The sequence below is a fragment of the Arachis ipaensis genome, chromosome B4, assembly GCF_059453495.1.
Source record: "Arachis ipaensis isolate K30076 ecotype BB chromosome B4, ASM5945349v1, whole genome shotgun sequence".
NCBI lineage: Eukaryota > Viridiplantae > Streptophyta > Magnoliopsida > Fabales > Fabaceae > Arachis > Arachis ipaensis.
In genome coordinates, this window is record NC_142439.1 from 83,999,549 (window position 1) to 84,027,022 (window position 27,474).

The 27,474-nt window shown below is 40.4% G+C and overlaps 1 non-coding gene across 1 annotated transcript; it reads left to right on the forward strand.

Annotated features, from left to right (window-relative positions):
• Positions 1 to 6,784: 6,784 nt before the first annotated feature.
• Positions 6,785 to 6,892, forward strand: LOC148568174 (small nucleolar RNA R71). The gene has a single exon (XR_015882229.1). It is a non-coding gene; the product is annotated as a small nucleolar RNA R71 (small nucleolar RNA).
• The last annotated feature ends 20,582 nt before the right edge of the window (positions 6,893 to 27,474 follow it).

Consider the following 27,474-nt stretch of genomic DNA (forward strand, 5'->3'; position numbering starts at 1 on the left):
AACAAGGTCTAGGAATGGCCGAATGGCCGGCCCCCTAAACTTGATCAAGAGATCAAAAGTGATACAAAGAGAGTGTCAAAAATGAACTGAGGATTTGAAATAAATCACTAAAAGTAGTTTTTATACTAAACTAGTATAGAAAATGAGTAACTAAGTGCAGATAGTGCAGAAATCCACTTCCGGGGCCCACTTGGTGTGTGCTTGGTCTGAGCATTGAAGCTTTCACGTGTAGAGACTCTTCTTGGAGTTAAACGCCAGCTTTGGTGCCAGTTTGGGCGTTTAACTCTAGCTTTTATGCCAGTTCTGGCCAGAATAGGGTAGAAAGTGGGCGTTCAAACGCCAGTTTGCGTTATCAAAACTCGGGAAAAGTATGGACTATTATATATTGCTGGAAAGCCCAGGATGTCTACTTTCCAACGCAATTGAGATTGCCCCAATTCGATTTTTGCAGCTCTAGAAAATCCAGTTCGAGTGCAGGGAGGTCAGAATCCAACAGCATCTGTAGTCCTTTTTCAGCCTCTGAATCAGATTTTTGTTCAGGTCCCTCAATTTCAGCCAGAAAATACCTGAAATCACAGAAAAACACAAAAACTCATAGTAAAGTCTAGAAATGTGAATTTTTCTTGAAAACTAATAAAAATATACTAGAAAGTAGCTAGATCCTACTAAAAACTACCTAAAAATAATGCCAAAAAGCGTATAAATTATCCGCTCATCACAACACCAAACTTAAATTATTGCTTGTCCCCAAGCAACTGAAAATCAAATAGGATAAAAAGAAGAGAATATACTATAAATTCCAAAATATCAATGAAACTTAGCTCCAATTAGATGAGCGGGACTAGTAGCTTTTTGCCTCTGAACAGTTTTGGCATCTCACTTTATCCTTTGAAGTTCCGAATGATTGGCATCTATAGGAACTCAGAATTTAGATAGTGTTATTGATTCTCCTAGTTCAGTATGTTGATTCTTGAACACAGCTACTTTATGAGTCTTGGGCGTGGCCCTAAGCACTTTGTTTTCCAGTATTACCATCGGATACATAAATGCCACAGACACATAACTGGGTGAACCTTTTCAGATAGTGACTTAGCTTTGCTAGAGTCCCCAATTAGAGGTGTCCAGGGTTCTTAAGCACACTCTTTTTGCTTTGGATCACGACTTTAACCGCTCAGTCTCAAGCTTTTCACTTGACACCTTCACGCCACAAGCACATGGCTAGGGACAGCTTGGTTTAGCCGCTTAGGCCAGGATTTTATTCCTTTGGGCCCTCCTATCCATTAATGCTCAAAGCCTTGGATCCTTTTTACCCTTGCCTTTTGGTTTAAAGGGTTACCGGCTTTTTGCTCTTGCCTTTTGGTTTAAAGAGCTATTGGCTTTTTCTGCTTGCTTTTTCTTTTTCTTTCTTTTTTTCTTTTATTTTTGCCATTTTTTTCTCACAAGCCTTGTTTTTCACTGCTTTTTCTTGCTTCAAGAATCAATTTTATGATTTTTCAGATTATCAATAACATTTCTCATTTTTCATTATTCTTTCAAGAGCCAACAATTTTAACATTCATAAACTTCACTATAAAAAAATGCACTGTTCAAGCATTCATTCAGAAAGCAGATAGTATTGTCACCACATCAAAATAATTAAACTAATCTCAAGGATGAATTCAAAATTCATGTACTTCTTGTTCTTTTGCATTTAGAACATTTTTTTATTTAAGAAAGTTGATGGATTCATAGGACATTCATAGCTTTAAAGCATAGACACTAGACACTAATGATCATGTAATAAATACACAAACATAAATAAACATAAAGCATAGAAAACAAAAACAGAAAAAAATAAATAGACAAGGAGACTAAGGAACGGGTCCACCTTAGTGAGGGTGGCGTCTTCTTCCTCTTGAAGAACCAATGGTGCTCTTGAGCTCCTTTATGTCTCTTCCTTGCCTTTGTTGCTCCTCCCTTATAGCTCTTTGATCTTCTCTAATCTCATGGAGAATGATGGAGTTCTCTTGGTGCTTCACCCTTAGTTGTCCCATGTTGGAACTTAATTCTCTTATGGAGGTGCTAATTTGCTCCCAATAGTTTTGTGGAGGAAAGTGCATCCCTTGAGGCATCTCAGGGATTTCATGATAAGGAATTTCCTCATGCTCTTGTTGAGGTCCATGAGTGGGCTCTCTTGTTTGCTCCATCCTCTTTTTAGTGATGGGCTTGTCCTCTTCAATGAGGATGTCTCCCTCTATGACAATCCCAGCCGAATTGTAGAGGTGACAAACGAGGTGAGGAAAGGCTAACCTTGCCAAAGTGGAGGACTTGTCAGCCACCTTGTAGAGTTCTTGAGGTATAATCTCATGAACTTCCACTTCCTACCCAATCATGATACTATAGATCATTGATGAGCGGATATTTTATACACTTTTTTAGGGTAATTTCATGTAGTTTTTAGCATCTTTTAGTTGGTTTTTAGTATATTTTTATTAGTTTATAGGAAAAATTCATATTTCTGGACTTTAATATGAGCTTGTGTGTTTCTCTGTGATTTCAGGTATTTTCTGGCTGAAATAGAGGGAGCTGAGCAAAAATCTGATTCAGGCTGAAAAAGGACTGCAGATGCTGTTGGATTCTAACCTCCCTTCACTCAAAATGGATTTTCTGGAGCTACATGAGTCCAAATGGTGCGCTCTCAATTGCGTTGGAAAGTAGACTTCCAGGACTTTCCAGAAATATATAATAGTCCATACTTTGCTCAAGGATAAACGACGTAAACTGGCATTCAACGCCAGTTCCATGTTGCATTCTAGCGTTAAACGCCAGAAACAGGTTACAAGTTGGAGTTAAACGCCAGAAATAGGTTACAACCTGGCGTTTAACTCTGGAAACAGCCTAGGCACGTGTAAAGCTCAAGTCTCAGCCCCAGCACACACCAAGTGGGCCCCAGAAGTGTATTTCTGGACTATCTATCTTAGTTTACTCATTTTCTGTAAACCTAGGTTACTAGTTTAGTATTTAAACAACTTTTAGAGATTTATTTTGCATCTCATGACATTTTAGATCTGAACTTTGTACTCTTTGACGGCATGAGTCTCTAAACTCCATTGTTGAGGGTGAGGAGCTCTGCTGTGTCTCGATGAATTAATGCAATTATTTCTGTTTTCTATTCAAACACGCTTGTTTCTATTTAAGATGTTCATTCGCACTTTAATATGATGAACGTGATGATCCGTGACACTCGTCACCATTCTCAATCTATGAACGCGTGCCTGACAACCACTCCCATTCTACCTTCGATTGAATGAGTAACTCTTGGATTCCTTAATCAGAATCTTCGTGGTATAAGCTAGAATCCATTGGCAGCACTCTTGAGAATCATAAAAAGTCTAAACCTTGTCTGTGGTATTCCGAGTAGGATTCAGGGATTGAATGACTACGATGAGCTTCAAACTCACAATGGTTGGGCGTAGTAACAGACGCAAAAGGATCAATGGATCTTATTCCAGCATGAGTGAGAACCGACAGATGATTAGCCGTGCGGTGACAGCGCACCTGGACCATTTTCACTGAGAGGACGGATGGTAGCCAACGGTGATCCACCAACACACAGCTTGCCATTGGAGGAACTTTGCGTGCGTGAAGAAGAAGACAAGGGGAAAGCAGAGATTCAGAACCGATTTGCCTCTTGAGTCACTTTTTCATTGAGCTCCTTCCACACATATGTCCATGAGGACTTGGTCCAACCTTTAATCAAAGTTGACCCTTCTAGTGTAGAGGCGTGCATTTTCTTGCATCATTGGCAAGTTGAACGCCAACCTTACATTTTCCGGACTGAAATCTAAGTATTTCCCTCGAACCATTGTAAGCCAATTTTTTGGATTCGGGTTCATAATTTGATCATGGTTCCTAGTGATCCATGTGTTTGCATAGAACTCTTGAACCATTAAGATTCTGACTTGTTGAATAGGATTGGAGAGAACTTCCCATCCTCTTCTTCTAATCTCATGTCGGATCTCCGGATACTCACTCTTTTTGGGCTTGAAAGGGACCTCAAGGATCACCTTCTTCTTGGCCACAACTTCATAGAAGTGGTCTTGATGGACTTTTGAGATGAATCTCTCCATCTCTCATGACTCAGAGGTGGAAGCTTTTGCCTTCCCTTTCCTCTTTCTAGAGGTTTCTCCGGCCTTAGGTGCCATAAATGGTTATGAAAAAATAAAAAGCAATGCTTTTACCACACCAAACTTAAAGTGTTTGCTCGTCCTCAGGCAAAGAAGAAAGAATGAAGGAGAAGAAGAAGAAAATAGAGGAGATGGAGGGTAAGGGTGAGTTCGGCCAAGGGGATATAAGGTGTTTGTGATGTGTGAAATTGAAGGAGTGATAAAGAGTATATATAGGAGTGGGGGATGGCTTGGTTCGTGTATTTGGGGTTGGGTTTGGGAAGGAAAAATTGTTTTGAATTTGAAGATAGGTGGTATTTTGGGGAAAAGTGAATGAGGTGATTGGTGAAGGGTATTTGGGGAAGAGGGTAAGATTTGATAGGTGAAGGGTATTTGGGGAAGAGTGTTATGAAAAGGTGTGAAGAGGAGAGAAGAAGAGGTGGGGAAGGAAGGGATCCTGAGGGGTCCACAGATCCTGAGGGGTCAAGGACTTTAACATCCCTGCTCCATTTAGGTATGCAAGACGCCCTTAGAGTGCAATTCTGGCGTTAAAAGCCAGATTGCTGCTTGTTTCTGGCGTTTAACGCCAGCTTTTCTCCCTTTCTTGGCGTTTAACGCCAACTTGGTGCCCTGTTCTAGCGTTAAACACGAGTCTGGTGCCTATTTCTGGCGTTAAACGCCAATCTGGTGCCCATTTCTAGCGTTAAACGCCCAGAATGGTGCCAGACTGGGCGTTTAACGCACATTCTGCTACTCTTACTGGCGTTTAAACGCCAGTAAGTTCTTCCTCCAGGGTGAGCTATTTTTAATGCTTTTTTTCATTCTATTTTTGATTTTTTAGTTGTTTTTGTGACTTCACATGATCATCAACCTAAAGAAAACATAAAATAACAATGGAAAATAAATAGATATAATTAAATAACATTGGGTTTCCTCCCAATAAGCGCTTCTTTAATGTCAATAGCTTGATAGTGAGCTCTCATAGAGCCTCACAGATAATCATAGAAGGGTTGAGGCCTCTCAACACCAAACTTAGAGTTTGGTTGTGGCCTCCCAATACCAAACTTAGAGTTTGAATGTGGGGGTTTTGTTTGACTCTGTATTGAGAGAAGCTTTTCATGCTTCCTCTCCATGGTTACAGAAGGAGAACCTTGAGTCTTAAATACAAGGTAGTCCTCATTCAACTTAAGGACCAACTCTCCACTGTCAACATCAATCACAGCTTTTGCTGTGGCTAGGAAGGGTCTGCCAAGGATGATGGATTCATCCTCATCCTTCCCAATGTCTAGGATTATGAAATCAGCAGGGGTGTAAAGGCCTTCACTAGCACGTCCTCTACTAGTCCATAAGCCTGTTTCATTGATTTGTTTGCCATCTCTAGTGAGATTCTTACAGCTTGTACCTCAAAGATTCCCAGTTTCTCCATTATAGAGAGTGGCATGAGGTTTATTCCTGACCCCATGTCACATAGAGCCTTCTCAAAGGTCATGGTGCCTATGGTACAAGCTATGAAGAATTTTCCGGGATCCGGTTTCTTCTGAGGTAATGTCTGCCTCATTAATGCATTCAGTTCATTGGTGAACAAGGGGGGTCATCCTCCCATGTCTCAGTACCAAATAACTTGGCATTCAGCTTCATGATTGCTCATAAATATTTAGCAACTTGCTCTTCAGTGATGTCTTCATCCTCTTCAGAGGAAGAATATTCATCATAGCTCATGAATGGCAGAAGAAAGTTCAATGGAATCTCTATGGTCTCTGTATGAGCCTCAGATTCCTTTGGTTCCTCAAAGGGAAACTCCTTTCTGTCCAGAGGACGTCCTATGAGGCTTTTTTCACTGGGACTCACGTCCTCCTCACTCTCTCCAGGTTCGGCCATGTTGGTCATGGTTATGGCCTTGCACTCTCTCTTGGGATTTTCTTCTGTATTGCTTGGGAGAGTACTGGGAGGAGTTTCAGTAATCTTATTACTCAGCTGACCCACCTGTGTTTCCAAATTTCTAATGGAGGACCTTGTTTCATTCATGAAACTTAGTATGGTCTTGGATAGATCAGAGACTATGGTTGCCAGGCCAGAATGGCTCTATTCAGAATTCTCTGTCTGTTGCTGAGAAGATGATGGAAAAGGCTTGCTATTGCTAAACCTATTTCTTCCACCATTATTATTGAAGCCTTGTTGAGGCTTCTGTTGGTCCTTCCATGAGAAATTTGGATGATTTCCCCATGAAAGATTATAGGTGTTTCCATAAGGTTCTCCCATGTAATTCACCTCTGCCATTGCAGGGTTTTCAGGATCATAAGCTTCTTCTTCAGAAGATGCTTCTTTAGTACTGTTGGATGCAACTTGCAATCCATTTAGACTCTGAGAAATTATATTGACTTGCTGAGTCAATATTTTGTTCTGAGCCAATATGGCATTCAGAGTATCAATTTCAAAACTCCATTCTTCTGAGGCGTCCCATTGTTCACGGGACTCCTCTCCGAGGTGTACATGAACTGGTTATTTGCAACCATTTCAATGAGTTCCTGAGCTTCTGCAGGGGTTTTTAGATGAAGAGATCTTCCTATAGAATGGTCCAATGACATTTTTGACAACTCAGACAGACCATCATAGAATATACATATGATGCTCCATTCTGGAAGCATGTCAGTAGGACACCTTTTGATCAATTGATTATATCTTTCCCAAGCTTCATAGAGGGACTCACCTTCCTTCTGTCTGAAAGTTTGGATTTCCACTCTAAGCTTGCTCATCTTTTGAGGTGGAAAGAATTTGGCCAGGAAAGCACTGACCAGCTTTTCCCAAGAGTTTAGGCTTTCCTTAGGTTGTGAATCCAACCATGTTCTAGCTCTGTCTCTTACAGCAAAAGGGAAAAGCATAAGCCTGTAGACCTTGGGATCAACTCCATTGGTCTTGACAGTATCACAGATTTGCAAGAATTCAGCTAAGAACTGATGAGGATCTTCCAATGGAAGTCCATGAAACTTGCAATTCTGTTGCATTAGAGAAACTAATTGAGGCTTAAGCTCAAAGTTGTTTGCTCCAATGGTAGGAATTGAGATACTTCTTCCATAGAAATTGGAAGTTGGTGTAGTGAAATCACCAAGCACCTTCCTTGCATTGTTGTTGTCGGGTTCGGCCATAGCTGTTTTCTCTGTTTCAAAAATTTCAGTTAGGTCCTCTTCAGAGTATTGTGCTTTAGCTTATCTTAGTTTCCTCTTAAGAGTGCTTTCAGGTTCAGGATCAGCTTCAACAAGAATGCTTTTATCCTTGTTCCTGCTCATATGAAAGAGAAGAGAACAAAGAAAATATGGAATCCTCTATGTCACAGTATAGAGATTCCTTTATGTGAGTAGAAGAAGAGAATAATAGAAGAATGAGAAGAGAAAAATTTGAACACAGAGAAGAAGAAGGGGTTCAAATTATGAGTAGAAGAGAAGTGTTAGTAGATAAATAAATAAATAGAGAGAGATGAGAGGGAGGGTTTTCGAAAATAATTAAAAAGAGAAGAAAAATATTTTTGTTTTTATTTAAAAAAAATCAGTTATAATACGAAAATTAAAAAGAGAAACAAAATAAAATTTGAAAACTAATTAAATTATTTAATTAAAAAGATTTTTGAGAAAGTGGTTAGTGATTTTCGAAAATCAGAGAGAGGAAAGTAGTTAGATAGTTTTAAAGAAAAAGATAAGAATTTTTAAAATGAAACAAAAAGTCAAGTAGTTAATTGAAAAAGATTTGAAAATCAATTTTGAAAAGATAAGAAGTTAGAAAAGATTTTGAAATTAAGTTTTGAAAAAGATATGATTGAAATTTATTTTGAAAAAGATTTGAAAAAGAAATTTAAAAAGATTTGATTTTTTGAAATTAAAGTTGATTACTTGACTAACAAGAAACAAAAAGATATGATTCTAAAATTAAAGATTGAACCTTTCTTAATAGGCAAGTAATAACTTAAAAATTTGAATCAATCACATTAATTGTTAGTAAAGATTTTGGAAAATATGATATAAAAATAAGAAAAATATTTTGAAAATCAATCTTTAAAATTTCGAAAAAAATGAAAGAAAAATGAAAAAGATTTGATTTTTGAAAAGGTTTTGAAATGATAGGATTTTTAAATTGAAAATTTGACTTGACTCATAAGAAACAACTAAGTTTTTATAAATTTTTGACTAAGTCAACTCAAATATTCGAAATTTATGAGAAGAATAAGGGAAATATATTTTTTTGATTTTTGAATTTTCAATGAAGAAAGAGAAAAACAACAAAATGACTCAAAACATGAAAATTATGAATCAAAAAAAGAAAAATATGCAAGAACACTTTGAATGTCAAGATGAACATCAAGAACATGTTTTTGAAAATTTTTAAGAAAAGAAACACATGCAAGACACCACACTTAGAAATTTTCAATGTTTAGACACTAACAAATTGAAAATTCATATGAAAAACAAGAAAAGACACAAAACAAGAAAATGCAAAGATCAAATAAGGAAAATCATCAAGAACAACTTGAAGATTATGAAGAACACATGCATGAGTTTTCGAAAATTTTAATGAAAATTAAAAATATGCAATTGACACCAAACTTAAAATTTGACACTCTACTCAAAGATGAAACACAAAAAAATTTTTTGGTTTTTATGATTTTATTAATTTTTTTGGATTTTTTCGAAAATTATTTGGGAAAAGAAAACAAGGAATTCAAAATTCTTAATGAGAATTCCAGGAATTGTGCAATGTTAGTCTAAAACTCTGGTCCAGAAATTAGACATGGCTTATTAGCCAGCCAAGCTTTCAGTGAAAGCTTCGGTCCAAAACACTAGACATGGCCAATGGCCAGCCAAGCTTTAGCAGATCATTACATTCAACAACAAGATTGATAGAGATCAACAAGCTCTTGTGATGATAAGTTGAAACCTCAGTCCAAAAGATTAGACATGGCTTCACAGCCAGCCAAACTTCAAAAGATCATCATAAAACTCTAGAATTCGTTCTTAAAAATTTTGAAGACATAGAATAATTTATTTATATTTTTTTTGAATTTTTTTCGAAAATAAAAAGCTTAAAAATAAAATAAAATCACCTAATCTGAGCAACAAGATGAACCGTCAGTTGTCCAAACTCGAACAATCCTCGATAACGGCGCCAAAAACTTGGTACGCGAAATCGTGATTATTCATTCCCTGGCTATAGCTCCAAAAACTTGGTGTGGGAGAACGCGGTCTCAAGACTTCTTCACAATTTCGTGTAACTGACCAGCAAGTGTACTGGATCGTCAAAGTAATACCTTACGTGAGTAAGGGTCGATGCCACGGAGATTGTCTGTTTGAAGCAAGCTATGGTCATCCTTGTAAATCTCAGTCCGGCAGATTCAAATGGTTATGATGTTTTGATAATTAAAATATAAATAAAATATAAAATAAGATAGAAATACTTATGTAATTCATTGGTGGGTGTTCCGAGGGTTACCTAAAACTGGAGGTCGATCTCGGACGAGATCTTCCGTACTGGTCGGAGATGTCGTGTCCGGCTGGCCGGTGGCAGCCGGAGCTGTTGTGTCCGACTTTGCTGGACTTGCTGCACTGCTTGCTGGACTTGCTGCACTGCTGATCCTTCGTCACCGGAGGGTGGGGGGTACCTGCAAGAGACTCCGATGCTTAAGTTAGCACAGGTATTAAGCAGGTTTTATGTAGAATCAGAGTATGAGTTATACCTGGGTGCTCCAGTGTATTTATAGTAGTTGCAGAGTGACCTTTCTAGATAAGATAAGTTAGTTATCTTATCTTATCTTTATCTTTGAGTTGAGGTCAGCTTATCTTCAAGGGAACCGCCCTTATCTCTATAGGCTTGGACGGCCTTTGGATTTGGGTTGTGTTCCTCTACTTGGGCCCTTTATGGGCTTTCCTGTCGATTTGGCCGAGTTCTTTAAGAAGAAGTCGGTCCGCTTGACCTAAAGAGGTCGGTCGTTTTGTCGTCAATCATCCCAGGTCGGATGTCTCGACCCAGGGTATGAACAGTGCCCCTGCTTGAGCTCGGTCTTCTTTGTCGAGGTCGAGTCCTTGACTTCAGTCCTTCTCGTAGCGAAGCCAAACTTAAGCATTTTGTCGACTCCTTTTTGTAGCAGCTTTTGAATGTAGAACGTTTTTCCCTAAAAGCGCGCGCTTTTATATCAGCGCTTTTTTTTTTTGGGAACGCAAGCGGTTTTAATATCCGCATTTAATTGGCATTTAATTGCTTTCTTGGCTTTTATTTTGAATTTTTCAATCAAAAACGGTTTCTCTTCTTCGCTTCTTCTTCGTAACTTCTCCCTTTACTTTCTCACTTTCAACTTTTTCCTTTGATTTTTCTGAAGCCTCTGCCTGTAGCTTTCGCGTTTCAGCCCAGCGATGTTGCTTTGTGACTTTGCTTTTTCGTGGGGGAAAGGGGTGATTCTGAATTTTGCCTTCCGCTTTTCTGTTTTTCTTTGCAGCTTTCTCTCATTTTCCCAGGTTTTGGTTCTTCTTTCTTTCTCCCTCTACGCCATTTTTGTGTCTGTTTTGAGAAAGTTTTTATCTTTAGTTGGGAAAAGTTTGGATCTTTCTACTTTTCGCTGTGCCTGATCACTGTGCATCTCGTAATTTCTTCGTCTTTTGCATGGTCTTTTTCGCTTTTCCTATTGCTTGATACCTTTAAGGCCTTTGCATGTTGTGAAATGCTTTTGATCTTGAAGCTTTGGAATGATAATTTTGTTTGACTCTGAAAAAAGGTTGCATCTTTGACGATTTTTTCCTGGTATGTTTGCTGTTGTTTCTTGCTGATAGACTGTAGGAAGATGACTTTCTGTTTTGTTTGTGTTTTGTCTTTCTCCTATGAAAAATGCTTGCTGTTTGAGATCTTCTATTCTTGTTTGTGAGATGCCGGGACGTAAGTAGATTTTCCTTGATACCTTGTTTTGTTACTGGCTCCAAAGGATGCCCCAAGGCTTTGGTTTGAGTCTTGGGGTTTTCCTTTCCTGTTTGTTCGTCTGTCGAGTTGTTTTGCCCTTCATCCGAGATGTTTTGTTAGTAATCCACTCTTCTTTTCTTATTGTAGGATTTAGTTGGCCTCATGTCTTCTCGCAATAACATTGTAGAGATGTCTTCCCAGGTTCCCGAGGGCATGGCCGATTGGGTGGACTCGATGGTTCTTATGTGTGTCTCTTTAGTTGATTCTGAGTTTTGCGCGCAGCTTAGGCAGTTTCATAGGGTCTGTAGTAATCCTGGTGATGAGAAGAATTATGAACTTGTCCCTCCCTCTTCTGAGGAGAGAGTTTGCTTTTCTACTCGGGTTGTTGATGATCGCCCTTTCTTTTATGTTTATGATTTTTTCTTCGGTCAGCTGGGTATCACCCTTCCTTTTACAAAATTTGAAACCGACCTCTAATGATCCTGTAATGTTGCCCCTTCTCAACTTCACCCCAATTCTTGGGGTTTCATAAAAATTTTCCAATTGTTGTGCAATGGTTCTGGTATTCCTGCTTCCCAATCTCTCTTTTTCTATCTGTTTGTCTTGACTAAGCCCGGTGTGGTAAAAAAGAAGTCAGCTTAGGTCTCCTTTGGTTCCACCTAGGGAGAGAAGGTCTTTTCCATGTTTGACGAGTCATTCCGTGATTTTAAAAACTACTTTTTTAAGGTCCGAGCTGTTGAGGGAGCTCGGCCCTTTTTTTTGGATGAAAATGACGAACCTGCTTTTCCCTTGGAGTGGCAAAAAGATGTGAGGGTCTCTAGATATGCGTGGGAAATGTTGGATGAGGCTGAGCGAGCTTTTGCGACTGTCTTGGAAGAACGCTGGGGTCATCCTCCCCATCTTGACACAAAGAAATTTCTGACCAATCCTTCTCTTCTTCAAACTAAACTGGGTATCTTGTATTTTCTTTATTATCTGTTTATGTTGCTTGTAGCTGTCTTTCCGACTTATCTGACTTGTAGCTTAATTTCTGTTTTATTTTCAGAGGCAATGAAGAATAATGAATCCATGAAAGCTTTTAAGAGGGTGCAGAGGGCGACTGCTGCCAGAAATATTGCGGCAATGGCGGGAGGAGAAGGGTCCTCCCAAGTGCGCGAGAAGCCATCAGTGCCGAGTTCTCCTGGGGTGAAGAAGGTGATCCCTACACCCCGAGTCCGTTTGGTGGATCCTCACCCCACTTCTGTCGCTCCATCTGTTGTTCCTCCCAATAAAAAACAAAAAACAGCTGAGCCCTTCGACCTCGATGCTCCTGATTTTAATGCCATTGAATTTGTGGATCAGCAAATCGGTCCCTATGGCGCCCTCTCCATGGATGATGTGTCCATCCTCCATCACTTGAAATTTATGGCCCGAAATCACGTAAAGATGGCGTATATGGTGGCTGCCATATATCGGACTGCTCAGAATCTCCCTCTCCATGCCACTAAAGCGTTTATGGAGGAGGCAAAACAAGAGTTTGATCGGATGAAGGAGTTGAAGGAGGAACTTGAGATAAAGGTAGCCAAGCTGGAGAAGGACTTAGAGAACGAGAAGGCGAGTTCTCAATCACTGGCAGCTTCTTTAAGGTTGGCTGAGGACACAGCCTTGATGCATAAGGATAGTTACGTTACATCCTATCGGGAGATGATGCGCCTGAGGGGGGAGCTCGACAATGTCCGGGAAGATTATTCTGAGCTCCAAAGTCATCTCGTTGGTAGCGTGACTGCTGCTTACGAGAACTTCAAGGAGCAAGTTCGGGTCATTGCTCCCGAGGCCGATCTCACCCCCTTTAGCCTGGATAAAATTATCAGGGATGGCAAGATTGTCCCTGATGATGAGGATGATGATGATGAGGTTGCTCCTCCCCCTGCGTCCTCTGCCAAAGTGTCGACCTCATTTGCTCTTTCGGTTGCGCCTGACTCGGATTGCCAAATTCTGAACCAGGAGGATGGAACTGTGGATGCTGTGCCAATTCATACTCGTCCTTCTTCTCCTTGTCCTGATGCTGCCAAGAAGGCTCCTGATGTTTGCTAATCTCTTTCTGGATATGTAGTTGGCCCGGCTTGTGGGCTTTAAAACTTTTTATTTAATTGCTGACATTTCCTGGTTGCTTCTTTAGCAACTTTTTACTTTTTTGAAAAACAAAAGGTTGCTCGCTATCCTTTCACGGTAGATTTTGGTGGCCTTCCGGGCCTTATAACTTTTATAGAGTAAAAGAAGTAGTTTTTTGACTTGGCATTTTTTCTGTTTTCTACTGATGCTTGAAATCTTGCATCTCGACTTCCTCGGATTGCTTTGTTTTATTGTTTGTAGCTTGGATCCTTTGAGGTTGTGACTTATGGGTCCAACTTGTTTCTCGGTGGTTCTTTTGCGCTGGTCCCCTTTTAAGTTATTTCTGTAATCCTCTTTCTTAGACCTTTGTCAGGTCTCTTCTCGTGGATTTCTTTTATAACTTGTTTGTAGGAGATCGACTTCGCTAGGTCGATCTCTTTCTGGGTTATTTCTGTAATCCCCTTTCTTGGACCTTTGTCAGGTCTCTTTCAGGGATTGCTTTTATAACCTTTTCATTTTGTAGGGGATCGACTTCGTTAGGTCGATCTCTTTCTAGGTTATTTTTGTAATCCTCTTTCTTGGACTTTTGTCAGGTCTCTTTCAGGGATTACTTTTATAACCTTTTCTTTTGTAGGAGATCGACTTCATTAGGTCGATTCTTTCCTAGGTTATTTTTGTAATCCTCTTTCTTGGACCTTTGTCAGGTCTCTTTCAGGGATTACTTTTATAACCTTTTCTTTTTGTAGGAGATCGACTTCATTAGGTTGATCTCTTTCTAGGTTATTTTTGTAATCCTCTTTCTTGGACCTTTGTCAGGTCTCTTTCAGGGATTACTTTTATAACCTTTTTATTTTGGGCTGACTTTGTTAGGTCGAGCCCTTCTAAGTTAAAGTAATCCTCTTTAATAGGGTTGGCCAGACCTCTTTCCAGGGTTTACTTATAACTTGGGTTGACTTGGTCCGACTTCTGGACGTCGGCCAGTCTTTAAGTTATTATTTTAGCTATCCGTAAGACCTCGTCAGGTTCTTTTTGGATTGCTTTGATAACTTCTTACATTATTCTGTGTTCATCTCTGCCAATTTGTAGAAAGTGGTTGTCATCGTTAGATCATCTTTTGGGTGAATCGCGTTTTCACCTTTACCGGACGGTTATCTTTATCGTGATCATGCAGTAAAATTGTTTTTTCACTTTCTGCCGATCTGTTGCTTTTATAATCGGATGATGAATACTTCAGATTAATGCGTCTTGAGATCTTGTAGAATATCTAAATATATTTTACTCAAAGGAAAGTGCAAATATATACATGTGGGAATTTTTTCATCCCTTTAAGTCGGATAGTGTCTGGGTCTCAACTTGGTGCCTCATTAAAAAACCTTTTCAGGAAAAAGAGTGCATCCAATAATGAGATCTGTTACCTTCCTAACTGTAGTACCTTCTTAGGTTGCAAGCGTGCCATGATCTGGGAAGCTCTCGTCCATCGAGATCGGACAGTCTGTAGTAGCCCTTCCCAAGTACTTCTACAACTCGGTAGGGTCCCTTCCAGTTTGTTGCCAGCTTTCCTTCTCCTGGTTGAGTTATTCCAATATCATTTCGGATTAGGATAAGATCGTTTTCTGCGAAACTTCTCGGCACTACCCTTTGATTATATCTGGAAGCCATTCGGCGCTTTAGAGCTTCTTCCCTGATTCGAGCTCTCTCTTGGATTTCATGTAGTAGGTCGAGCTCTTCCCTCTGAAGTTGGGAGTTTGCTTCCTCATTGTAATGAACTACTCTAGGCGATCCTTCCTCAATTTCTACTGGAATCATTGCCTCTATTCCATATGCTAACCGGAAGGGAGATTCCTTCGTGGTGGAATGTGGCGTCGTTCGATATGCCCATAGGACCTGTGGAAGCTCTTCTGCCCAAGCTCCCTTTGCATCTTGTAATCTCCGTTTTAACCCGGCCAATATGACTTTGTTGGCAGCTTTGGCCTGTCCATTGGCTTGTGGATGTTCAACGGAGGTGTACTGATGCTTTATATTTAAGTCGGCTACTAGTTTTCTGAAGCCTGCATCTGTGAATTGAGTGCCATTGTCTGTGGTTATTGAATATGGAACGCCGAACCTTGTGACGATGTTTCTATATAGGAATTTCCGGCTTCTTTGAGTGGTGGCATTGGCTAGGGGCTCTGCCTCGATCCACTTTATGAAATAGTCTACCCCTACTATGAGAAATTTAACTTGTCCTGACCCCTGGGGGAAGGGGCCGAGAAAGTCGAGCCCCCACCTTGCAAACGGCCAAGGCGAAGTTACGCTGATGAGCTCTTCTGGCGGGGTGATGTGAAAGTTGGCATGTTTCTGACATGGTGGGCATGTCTTTACAAATTCTGTAGCTTCTTTCTGTAGAGTTGGCCAATAAAACCCTGCCCGGAGTACTTTTTTGGCGAGAGCTCGTGCTCCGAGATGATTACCACAAATGCCGCCGTGTACTTCTTCTAACACTTCCTCTGTGTGAGAGGTCGGTACGCATTTCCGTAATGGTACTGAGATCCCTCTTTTGTACAGGATGTTGTTTATAATGGTGTAGTACTGTGCTTCCCTTTTTAGCCTCTTTGCCTCCTTTTCTTCTGTGGGGAGTGTTCCTGCTCTGAGATAGTTGATTATGGGGGTCATCCATCCTTGGTCCTGGCTTGTTATGGCTAGGACTTTTTCCTCTTCCGAGATTGACGGGTTCTGTAATATTTCCTGGATGAGACTTCTATTGTTGCCCCCTGGTTTGGTGCTGGCTAGTTTCGAGAGTGCGTCAGCTCGGGCATTTTGTTCGCCGGGTATGTGGCAGATCTTATATTCCCCAATTTGTCCGAGCTGTTCCTTGGTTTTATCCAAATACTTTTTCATGGTGGGATCTTTGGCTTGGTAGCTCCCCGTTATTTGTGATGTGACCACTTGTGAATCGCTGTAGATGTTGAGTTTTTGAGCTCCAATCTCTTTAGACAGCTTCAAACCAGCTAACAATGCTTCATATTCCGCCTGGTTATTTGAGGCCGGGAACCCAAACTTGAGGGAGAGCTCAACTTGGGTTCCTTGGTTGCTTTCTATTATCACGCCTGCGCTGCTTCCAGTTTTATTTGAAGAACCGTCCACATAGAGATTCCATTCTGTGGGGGGTTTCCAGGGCATCTGTGAATTCTGCGATAAAGTCGGCCATATACTGTGATTTGATGGCCGTTCGAGCTTCATATTGGAGGTCAAACTCTGATAACTCGACTGCCCATTGTAGGATTCTGCCTGCTAAATCTGTTTTCTGCAATATTCTTTTTATGGGCTGATTTGTTCGGACCTTAATGGTGTGAGCTTGGAAGTACGGGCGGAGTCGTCGAGATGTTAGAATAAGAGTATAGGCAAATTTTTCTATTTTCTGGTAGTTCAGCTCGGATCCCTGTAGTGCTTTGCTAATGAAGTAGACGGGTTGCTGCCCACTTTCATCTTCTCTGACTAGTGCTGAGGCTATCGCCCAGTTTCCTACAGCGAGATATAATATGAGTGGTTCTCCTTCTCGTGGTCGAGAGGGGATAGGTGGCTGTCCTAAGAACTTCTTAAAGTCTTGGAAGGCTTGCTCACATTCTGTCGTCCATTCGAACTGCCTTCCCTTTCTTAAAGTAGCATAGAAGGGGAGAGATCTTATCACAGCTCCTGCTAAGAATCGGGATAGGGCGGCCAATCTCCCGTTGAGTTGCTGTACTTCTTTGACATAGGTTGGGCTCTTCATGTTGAGTATGGCCTGACATTTGTCTGGATTTGCTTCAATTCCTCTTTGTGTGAGCATGAAACCTAAGAATTTGCCTGGTTCTACTGCAAATGTGCATTTCGCGGGGTTGAGTCGCATGTCATGCTTTCTTATAGTGTCGAAAACTTGGGCCAGGTCAGACAATAATGTCTCTTCACTTTGTGTTTTTATTAGTATGTTGTCCACGTAGACTTCCATGGTCTTTCTGATGTGATCCGAGAAGACTTTATTCATTAGCCTTTGGAAGTAGCTCCTGCGTTCTTGAGACCGAAAGGCATCACAATGTAGCAGTAGTTTGCTTTTGGTGTTAGGAACAAAGTTTTTTCTTGATCTGGTGGATACATGGGGATTTGATTGTATCCCGAGTATGTGTCCATAAACAAGAGATATTTATATCCGAAGGAAGCGTCTACCAGAGCGTCGATATCTGGGAGTGGGTATGGATCTTTTGGACAAGCCTTGTTGAGATCGGTGTAATCGGTGCACATTCGCCACTTCCTATTTGATTTTTTCACCAAGACAACGTTGGCTAGCCATAGTGGATATTTGACTTCTCTTATGAATCTTGCTTCCAGTAGTGCCTGTACTTGTTCTTCCACAGCATGGGATCGCTTTGGCCTAAGTTTTCTTCGTCTCTGCTGTACCGGCCGAGATCTTGGATAGACCGCTAACTTATGACACATTAGCTTAGGGTCTATGCCCGGCATGTCTGCGGCTTTCCACGCGAAGAGATCGACATTATCTCGTAAGAATTGTATTAGTAATTCCTTTGAATCTCCTTTTAGGATTGTGCCGATATTAGTTATTTTTTCCGAGGTGTCCCCGATCTGGATCTTTTCTATCTCACCCTCTGGCTGGGGACGAAGTTCTTCTCGTCGTTGAACTCCGCCCAGCTCGATTGTGTGGAACTCTTCTCCTTTGCCTCTGAGGTTTAGGCTTTCGTTGTAACAGCGACGTGCCATCTTTTGATCTGCTTTTATCGTGGCTATCCCTTTTGGTGTTGGGAATTTCATACATAGGTGTGGGGTCGAGACTATTGCGCCGAGTTGGTTGAGTGTTGTCCGACCTATGAGAGCATTGTAAGCTGAACTTACATCGACCACGATGTAGTCTATTTTGAGGGTCCTGAATTTGGTTCCCTTTTCCGAAGGTTGTATGTAGCGGTATGTATCCTAGTGGTCGAACCGGGGTGTCTCCTAATCCGAACAGACTGTTTGGATATGCTTGAAGTTCTTTTTCTTCTAAGCCGAGTTTATCAAAGGCTGTTTTGAATAAGATGTTGGCAGAACTCCCTTGGTCTATTAAGGTACGGTGTAGGTTAGCATTTGCTAATATGATGGTGATGACCATGGGATCGTCGTGTCCTGCGATGATGCCGGATGCGTCTTCTTTAGTGAATGTTATTGCCGGGATGTTGAGTGCTTCCTCCTCTCCTTCGACCTGATATACTTCTTTGAGATATCTTTTGCGAGAGGATTTGGAGATCCCACCTGCTGTGAATCCGCCATGTATCATGTGGACATGTCTTTCTGGTGTCCGAGGTGATCGTTCTGTTCGTTTGGTATCTTCATCCCTTCGTCTCTTTCTTTGATCATCATCTCGGGTGGCCAGGAATCGATCTAATTTTCCTTCTCTCACCAATTTTTCTATGATGTTTTTTAAGTCAAAACATTCGTTTGTGGAGTGTCCTTGGACTCGATGGTATTCACAATATTCCTTCCGGTTTCCTCCTCCCTTTTTGCCTTTGAGTGGCCGTGCTGGGGGATTTTTTCTGTATGGCAGACTTCTTTGTATATCTCGACCAGGGATGCCCTGAGAGGAGTGTAATTATGGTATTTTTTGATTTTCTCCCTTTGTCGATCTTCTTTTCTCTTGGAATCCTTGTCTCTGTCTCGGTAGGAGGCCCCTGATTTTGAGGTTTCTCCTAACCGAGCGTTTTCTTCCATGTTGATGTATTTTTCTGCTCGTTCCTGTACTTCATCCAAGGAGGTCGGGTACTTTTTTGATATAGATTGGCTGAAAGGTCCTTCTCGTAGGCCGTTGATGAGTCCCATGATGGCGGCCTCTGTTGGTAAGCTTTGTATGTCCATGCATGTTTTGTTGAATCTTTCCATGTAGTTGCGGAGGCTCTCCCGATCTCCTTGCTTGATCCCTAGCAAGCTGGGGCCATGCTTGGCTTTATCCTTCTGGATGGAGAATCTGGCCAGTAACTTTTTGGCCAGGTCGTCAAAGTTTGAGATAGACTTTGGAGGTAAGTTGTCGAACCATCTGATTGCTGTCTTCGTGAGAGTTGTTGGAAAAGCTTTGCAGCGAACGGCATCTGAGGCGTCGGTGAGGTACATTCTGCTTCTGAAATTGCTGAGATGATGGTTGGGACCTGTGGTGCCATCATATAAAATCATATCCAGGAGTTTAAAGTCTTTTGGAATTTTGGTTTTCATGATTTCCCTGGTGAATGGATTTTGTTCTTTGCGTGAGTTTTCCTCAGGAACAGTGTGAGGAGCTTTCGATTTGAGGTCGGTTTCTAATTGCTGTAGTTTTTTTTCCAATTTGCGACGTCGCCGTACCTCTCTTTGTAGATCCTTTCCGATCTCTCGTTGTTGTTGGGTTTCTTTCTCAAGTTTCTTTAAGCGATCTTAAAGCGCTTCTATTGCTCCCGGATTTGATGAATTTTTGTCCCCATTAGATTCCGGGGTATCTTTCAGTATAGTGTCCGCGTTTTTGTGCGGCGTTCTATCCTCGAGATCTGAATCGTGGTCGTTGTCATGGTCATCCGCCATGGGATGACTTTCAGGTCCACGGCAACGGCGCCAATGTTCCGAGGGTTACCTGAAACTTGAGGTCGATCTCGGACGAGATCTTCTGTACTGGTCGGAGATGTCGTGTCTGGCTGGTCGGTGGCAGCCGGCGCTGTTGTGTCTGACTTTGCTGGACTTGCTGCACTGCTTGCTGGACTTGCTGCACTGCTGATCCTTCGTCACCAGAGGGTGAGGGGTACCTGCAAGAGACTCCGATGCTTAAGTTAGCACGGGTATTAAGCAGGTTTTATGTAGAATCAGAGTATGAGTAATACCTGGGTGCTCCAGTGTATTTATAGTAGTTGTAGAGTGACCTTTCTAGATAAGATAAGTTAGTTATCTTATCTTATCTTTATCTTTGAGTTGAGGTCAGCTTATCTTCAAGGGAACCGCCCTTATCTCTATAGGCTTGGACGGCCTTTGGATTTGGGTCGTGTTCCTCTACTTGGGCCTTTTATGGGCTTTCCTGTCGGTGTGGCCGAGTTCTTTAAGAAGAAGTAGGTCCGCTTGACCTAAAGAGGTCGGTCGTTTTGTCGTCAATCATCCCAGGTCGGATGTCTCAACCCAGGGTATGAACAGTGGGATTTCAGATAAGCATATGGAGATGCTTGTTACTTCTGAATCTCTGCTTTCCTACTGTCTTCATTTAATCATTCATACTCCTTTCCATGGCAAGCTGTATGTTGGGGGATCACCGTTGTCAATGGCTACCATCTGTCCTCTCAGTGAAAATGGTCCAAATGCGCCGTCACCGCACAGCTAATCATCTGTCGGTTCTCACTTATGTTGGAATAGGATCCATTGATCCTTTTGCGTCTGTCACTATGCCCAACACTCGCGAGTTTGAAGCTCGTCACAGTCATCCCATCCCAGATCCAACTCGGAATACCACAGACAAGGTTTAGACTTTTCGGATCTCAAGAATGCTGCCAATTGATTGTAGCTTATACCATGAAGACTCTGATATCAAGGAATTGAAGGCTCTGTTGTCAGGAGAGACAATCAAATGCATGGACCAGGAGTCCAAGAGATATGCATTCAAGCTTGTTTTCATGTAGAATGGAAGTGTTTGTCAGGCACGCGTTCATAAGTGAGAATGGTGATAAGTGTCACTTGATCATCACATTCATCATGTTCTTGTGTGCGAATGAATATCTTAGAATAAGAATAAGCTTGATTTGAATAGAAAAACAATAGTACTTTGAATTAATTCATGAAGAACAGCAGAGCTCCACACCTTAATCTATGGGGTGTAAAAACTCCACCGTTGAAAATACATAAGAACAAGGTCTAGGCATGGCCGAATGGCCAGCCTCCTAAACGTGATCAAGAGATCAAAAGTGAAACAAAGATGGTGTCAAAAATGATTTGAAGATTTGAAATAAATCACTAAAAGTAGTTTTTATACTAAACTAGTCACTAGGGTTTACAGAAAATGAGTAACTAAGTGCAGATAGTGCAGAAATCCACTTCCGAGGCCCACTTGGTGTGTGCTTGGGCTGAGCATTGAAGCTTTCACGTGTAGAGACTCTTCTTGGAGTTAAACGCCAGCTTTGGTGCCAGTTTGGGCGTTTAACTCCAGCTTTTATGCTAGTTCTGGCATTTAACGCCAGAATCGCATAGAAAGTGGGCATTCAAACGCCAGTTTGCGTTATCAAAACTCGGGCAAAGTATGGACTATTATATATTGCTGGAAAGCCCAGGATGTCTAATTTCCAACGCAATTGAGAGCGTGCCAATTGGGTTTCTGTAGCTCCAGAAAATCCATTTCGAGTGCAGAGAGGTAAGAATCCAACAACATATGCAGTACTTTTTCAACCTCTGAATCAGATTTTTGCTCAGGTCCCTTAATTTCTGCCATAAAATACCTAAAATCACAGAAAAATAAACAAACTCATAGTAAAGTCCAGAAATTTGAATTTTTCTTGAAAACTAATAAAAATATAATAGAAAGTAACTAGATCCTACTAAAAACTACCTAAAAACAATGCCAAAAAGCGTATAAATTATCCGCTCATCAGTGCTCCCAAGGTGCTTGGGAAGGCTATTCATCCAAGGGTGCAAGTGAAAGTCAACAAGAGGATGATAGAGAAACCAAAGTGTGGGATCCGGGCATACAACTATACAACAATCAATTTCGGATCCCAATTGTTTACTTGAGGTTGCTAAGGAGCTTGATGTATTTTGTGTGGGATCCCGGAGGACCTTTGAAGAGCAAGCATGGTTGTCAACTCAAGGATGGATGGAATTACAAGCCTCCTTGATGTGAACTTCAACCAAAAGTCCAACTTGAGGACTTTAAACCAAAGTGTTAGGTGGGAGACACCGCACCATGGTAACATCTTTCTTACCCTTTCTCTTTGTTTATAGTCCTAGTTTAATGTATGTTTGCGTGTCTTGGTTAGCTTTGGATTAGTTTAGTTTTGAGTTTAGTAGGTTAATTTGCATATGGATCATGATTTTGTGAAGTTTTGAATGTTTGGGGTTGAGATATGATTGAGACTAAGGCTTGATACCTTAGGATTTTGAAAGAAAAATTTTTGCAAAACAGGGCATCTGTGCATACGCACGCTACTGTGCGTGCGCACACAACTGTGGGTTTCACGACCTGTGCGTGTGCACAACCCTGTGTGCCCGCACACTCTTTGTACTGCCCTCTGTTCGCAGCGCCAGCACGGTCTGTGCGTGGGCGCTCCCTTGCTTTCCTTGGTCTGTGCAAGCGCACGATCTTGTGCATACACACGCATGTTCCTTATTGCGCTCTCTGTGCGGCTGCACAGACGTGTGCGTCCACACGCGAGCTTGTACTCCCTCTGTTGGGAGCGTTGGCACAGCATGTGCACGTGAACCCCTTTTATTTTCAGTCTTGTGCGAGCGCACGGACCAGTGTGCACGCACACACATTATCCACGCTTAAAAAAAAAATTCGGCCTTCTGTGCGTGGGCACAGCCTTGTGCCCACACACACCCCAAAACAAGGCCCCTATTGGCAGCATTGGCACACATGATGCGAATGCACACCTTTTCATTTTTGACGTCCACGCGTACGCATCACTTTGCATTTTCGCCGTATCACGCGTATGCGTCCATTACCCGTACGCGTCGATCCCCTTTTTTGCGCACAACACGCGCACGCGTCTGCGATGCTTATGCATGGATCCCTCCCCTGTTTTCAACCATTTCTATCTTTTCTTTTCTCTACTTCTTTTCTTCCTTCCTTTTCTCCACCTCTCTCTTTTCTCCCTTTTGCCCTATTTGCACCTGTTTTAGTTAGTTTTCACTGCATCTCATTTTTGTTTTAGTAATTATATTTGTTTTGCTTTAGTTGTTTGTTAAGTAAATAAATTGCAAGTGTTTGTTAATATTGATTGGGTTGCTTGTTGTTTGAAGTTTTCACCAATGCACTTATACTTTCCCTTAATTTACTAATACATAGTGGGTTTGAATACTCATGTTTGGATTGTACCACTAGGACAATTATGTAAGTGCATATGGAATTAGGTGAATTGACTTGAAATTACTTGTTCATCATGGTTTCCGTGTTAAATTTATCACATGACCTGTACTTGCTCCTTGTTGATGCTTAGCATTTGTTTGAGTGACGTTACTTGATTGCTATCAAGTGTATCACTTTTTGTAACAAGTACCTATACTATGTGACTCTTTGTTTGTGATTCATGATGAATAAGTAGTTTTCTTCTCATCATTGCATTGGTTATTGCTTGTTGTGCTATTTTATCAATTTTGCGCTTTCACTTGCACAATTTCAATATCCAATATCAAATACTCAATTCACTTTTGTGGTTACCTAGGTTTGTTGGTGCCTCATTTCTTGCTTATTCCCTAATAGCAACCTAGGCCATCTAATTGAGGAACACATGCTTACTTTTTCATTGTGTGGATGCCACGTTAGCCGGCTGTTGTGTGTATTCCATACCACTATGTAAACTTCCTCAATTAGATGCTTATTAGCTCCCTTTTTACCCTTTTTGTACTACTTGCCCCATAGATTCCTAATTATACTTTATTCATTCTTTTTGAGAATGAGACGTGAAGACAAGGAGCCTGGAGAGGAGGAGGAAACCGAGAAGGGAGATGCCAAGAATGCAGTCAACTTGGCGATCTCCACACAATCCAAGCTCCCGCATCTATCAACCGAAGGTGGAGGAACTTAGAGACATTCTTCCCGGATCGTGTTTGTGCACGGAGGACCGTGCAACGCTTAAGTGTGGTGGAGGATTCACCACTTATGGGGCATAAACTTTCTTTTCCGAATACTTCGCACTTTATTTTTGTTTCCTTTTATTATGTTTCTTGTAGATATTTAGAGTATTTTTTTTACTGTTGCATTGCATCCTTCTTGGTATATATATCATAGTTTATATCTATTGCATTTTGCATCTTTTTCTTAGTATATATTGTATAGATAGAAGTTGTGATTGGATGATGTGAATAGTATAGCACCAAGTTCAATTTTGATCCTAATTGTTCATGTTAGTTTTTACGATGTTGAAAATTAGGAATAGAACTAGGAAAATTTTGAAAATTGCATCCATCACATCATACATAAATATAGGAAATAAGTTTTGGTGAAAAACAACAAATTTTTCAAGAATTTTGTTCAAGGGCATTCTATTGAATTAATTGGAAAACTGTTTTCAAACTTTCTTGAATGATTTCTTCATGGAACATAGAAGAGTAAGGAATAAATACCTTGTGAGTTTTTGAGCTTGAATGAGTGGTTGCACATTTTAACCACTAATTTTGTTCATGGTATGCTATATCTCTTCTATGATTGTGATCTTGGTTTTATTTAATTCTTTATTTAAGATGTTTGATGTCTTGAATGCATTTCACATGCTTGAGGCCATTTTTGAATTAAATTCACTCACCCATATGGACTTACCCCTGTATCAACCATTGTTAACCCCTGTTGAGCCTTACTTATCCCATTGTTCTTGATATTAGCACATTACAACCTTAAGCAGAAAACCATGATTTACCTTGGATTGAATCCTTGATTAGCTTAGGTTGAGGAGTGTGTTTCATTTAAGTGTGGGAGAATCTTGGGAAACATTGGTAGTGAATGAAAATGTTTAATCTGGGTATTTCGTTGAAAATTTTGGGAAAATGGGAACAATCATGTATGAACTACTAAAACCATATGCATTTTACTTTCACTTTCAAAAAAAAACCATCATCATAAAAAGGGAACAAAAGTTATCCCAAAGAAAGAAAAAAATGAATAAGAAATGCATATGTGATATGAATGATGAATCATACATGAGTTTTTGTGAAAAAAAAATGATGGAAGGTTAGGATTGTATTTTATTTTGATTTGGTTGATATAGGTTGAGTTGGATACTTAAATTAATCAAGGATTCAATCATTTTAGTCCACTTAGCCATATCTATCCCACCTTAATCCTAACCCCATTACAACTATATGAAGTCCTCATGATAATTGCATTCATGCATCACTTGTTGTTGATTGTTAGAAGAAAAGTGAAACCTTGAAAACATGATTAGAAGAGACTTGAGTCAATTAAACCCTTAGACACCGAGTGATTAGAGTGCACACATACCTAGTGAGGGTTCAATTACACAACTCTATGTTTCCATACCTCTTATTGTATTCTTGCAAGTTGCTTCATTTTGATGAATTGAATCAATTCTTTATATTTTGCTTACATTGAATTATCTCTTTGCTTAGCCCTATTTGTATATACTTGCTTGGGAATTTGATTGTTTGTTTTCACCAACTTCATAGGAAACTATAGATACATAGATATATAGGTACAAATAGTATATACATACTTGCATGCATATAGGTAGTTGCATTTAATAAGTTGATTATCCCTTTTTGATCATTCTCCTTGTTGGTTTAGCATGACGACAAGCTATTGTTTAAGTGTGGGGAAATTGATGAGTCCATATTTGATGATATATTTTGACTCGATTTGGATAGATTCTAGCACATGAACTCACACTTAAGCACCAAAATAGCATACTTTTGTGTTTTGGTCCCCAATTTGATCCTAAATGTGAAAACATGCAATTTAATTCCACTTTTATTCCATTTGATGCCATGACATGTTTACTGAGTGATTTTAGGCCTTGGAGGTAAGAATGGATAGCCAAAAGTGGAAGAAAGCATGTACAAAGGAGAAAACATGAAGAAAACATGGAAAAGCACACATAGCGAAGTGTGTGTGCGCACGAGCTTGCGTTCGTGTGCACGAGAACGGATTTGCATGTGTGCGTGCGCACAAGTACCCGTGCGTACACACAGCTCAACATTCAGCCAAGTGTGCGGACGCACACATCTGTGCGTCCACACAGGTCCCTGCATGTGGTTGCATTAATGAAACAGGTGCTTTGCGAATTCTAAGGCCTCTTGGCCCATTTTGGAAGGCTGGGAAGCTATATTTGGATGCTATATGAAGGGAATATCAACACATATGAAAAGAGAGCTTTCATTAGGACTTCGATTTTATACCATAGATAATTAAGAGTAGGAGTAGTGTAGAGTAGAGAGCTCTCCTAGGGTTTATGTAGTTTTTATGTAACATTTTATAGCAAGTTTGATCTTGGATTTTGCTTCTTTAATTGTAAGAACTCTTTAATTCCTCTTTAATTACATCACTTTTACTTTCAATTTCTCTTTGGTTCAAGCACTTTGTCAATATTTATAATTTTGAGTTCTTGAAGTTTTGATTGATGAATTTATTGTTTCATGTTTGCTTTATGTTTGTTTGGATGTTTATTGTTGATTTTATGCATAGTTGGTTATAGCTTTCCATTTTCCTTTGCAATTTCTTATGTTTTGTTTTTATGCACACAAGATGTTTGTGAAAATGCCAACCTTAGGATTTGAGTAGATTTTCTCACCTTGGCTTGTGGTTTGAGTTCCTAGGATACTAGAGTCATAATGTCCGACATTTAGTGATAATTCTTGGGGAGTTAGTTGACTCTTGTTTCCATTGACGTAAGCCTTTTATCAACTAGTTTGGTAAGTTAGTTAGGAATTATGGATTATGGTCAACTATGCTTGCTTGACTTACTTCTCGATGGTTGGGGTTGACTAAGCAAGATTAACTCATGATAATTACCATAGTTGTGGTTATGGCAAGGAAGGGATTCCATAATTCATCCTAAGTTAAGGTTTCAATTATGTTTTGAACCACTTTTTAATCACTTTATAGTTTTACTTGTTTATATTACATACATAGTTATTTTGTTCTTTTATCACTTTATTAATTACAATTTTGTCTTGTTCTTTTATTTCTTTATTGCTTCCTAATCATTGAAAACCCCTTTGATTCTCACAACCAAAATTGTGCACTTATTGGCATTAGTTCCTAGGGAAGACAACCTGGGATTTAAAACTCCCGGTTATTTTGTGTTGATTATGACATCTTTAGGATTATAATTTGATTGTTGGCCAATTGTTAGTTCGGAGCTATACTTGCAACGAACATCTATTTGGAGAAAATTCTAACCTACAATTTGTTCATTCATCATATAGCCTTGCACTCCTCCTTTGGATTTGGGATGGTGTCACTTGGGAAGGTATTAATTTGCCTCTCAGCAGGTTACTTGGATAGTTGCCCTATTTGTCTTTCAAGGTTTCTCATTGATGCTTCATAGTTCTTGCTTGCCATCTCTTGGTTCTTCATGAGCGTTTCCTTCATCATCTCTATATTAGAGATTCTTTGAGACTCTTGATATAGCTGGGGTCGTGT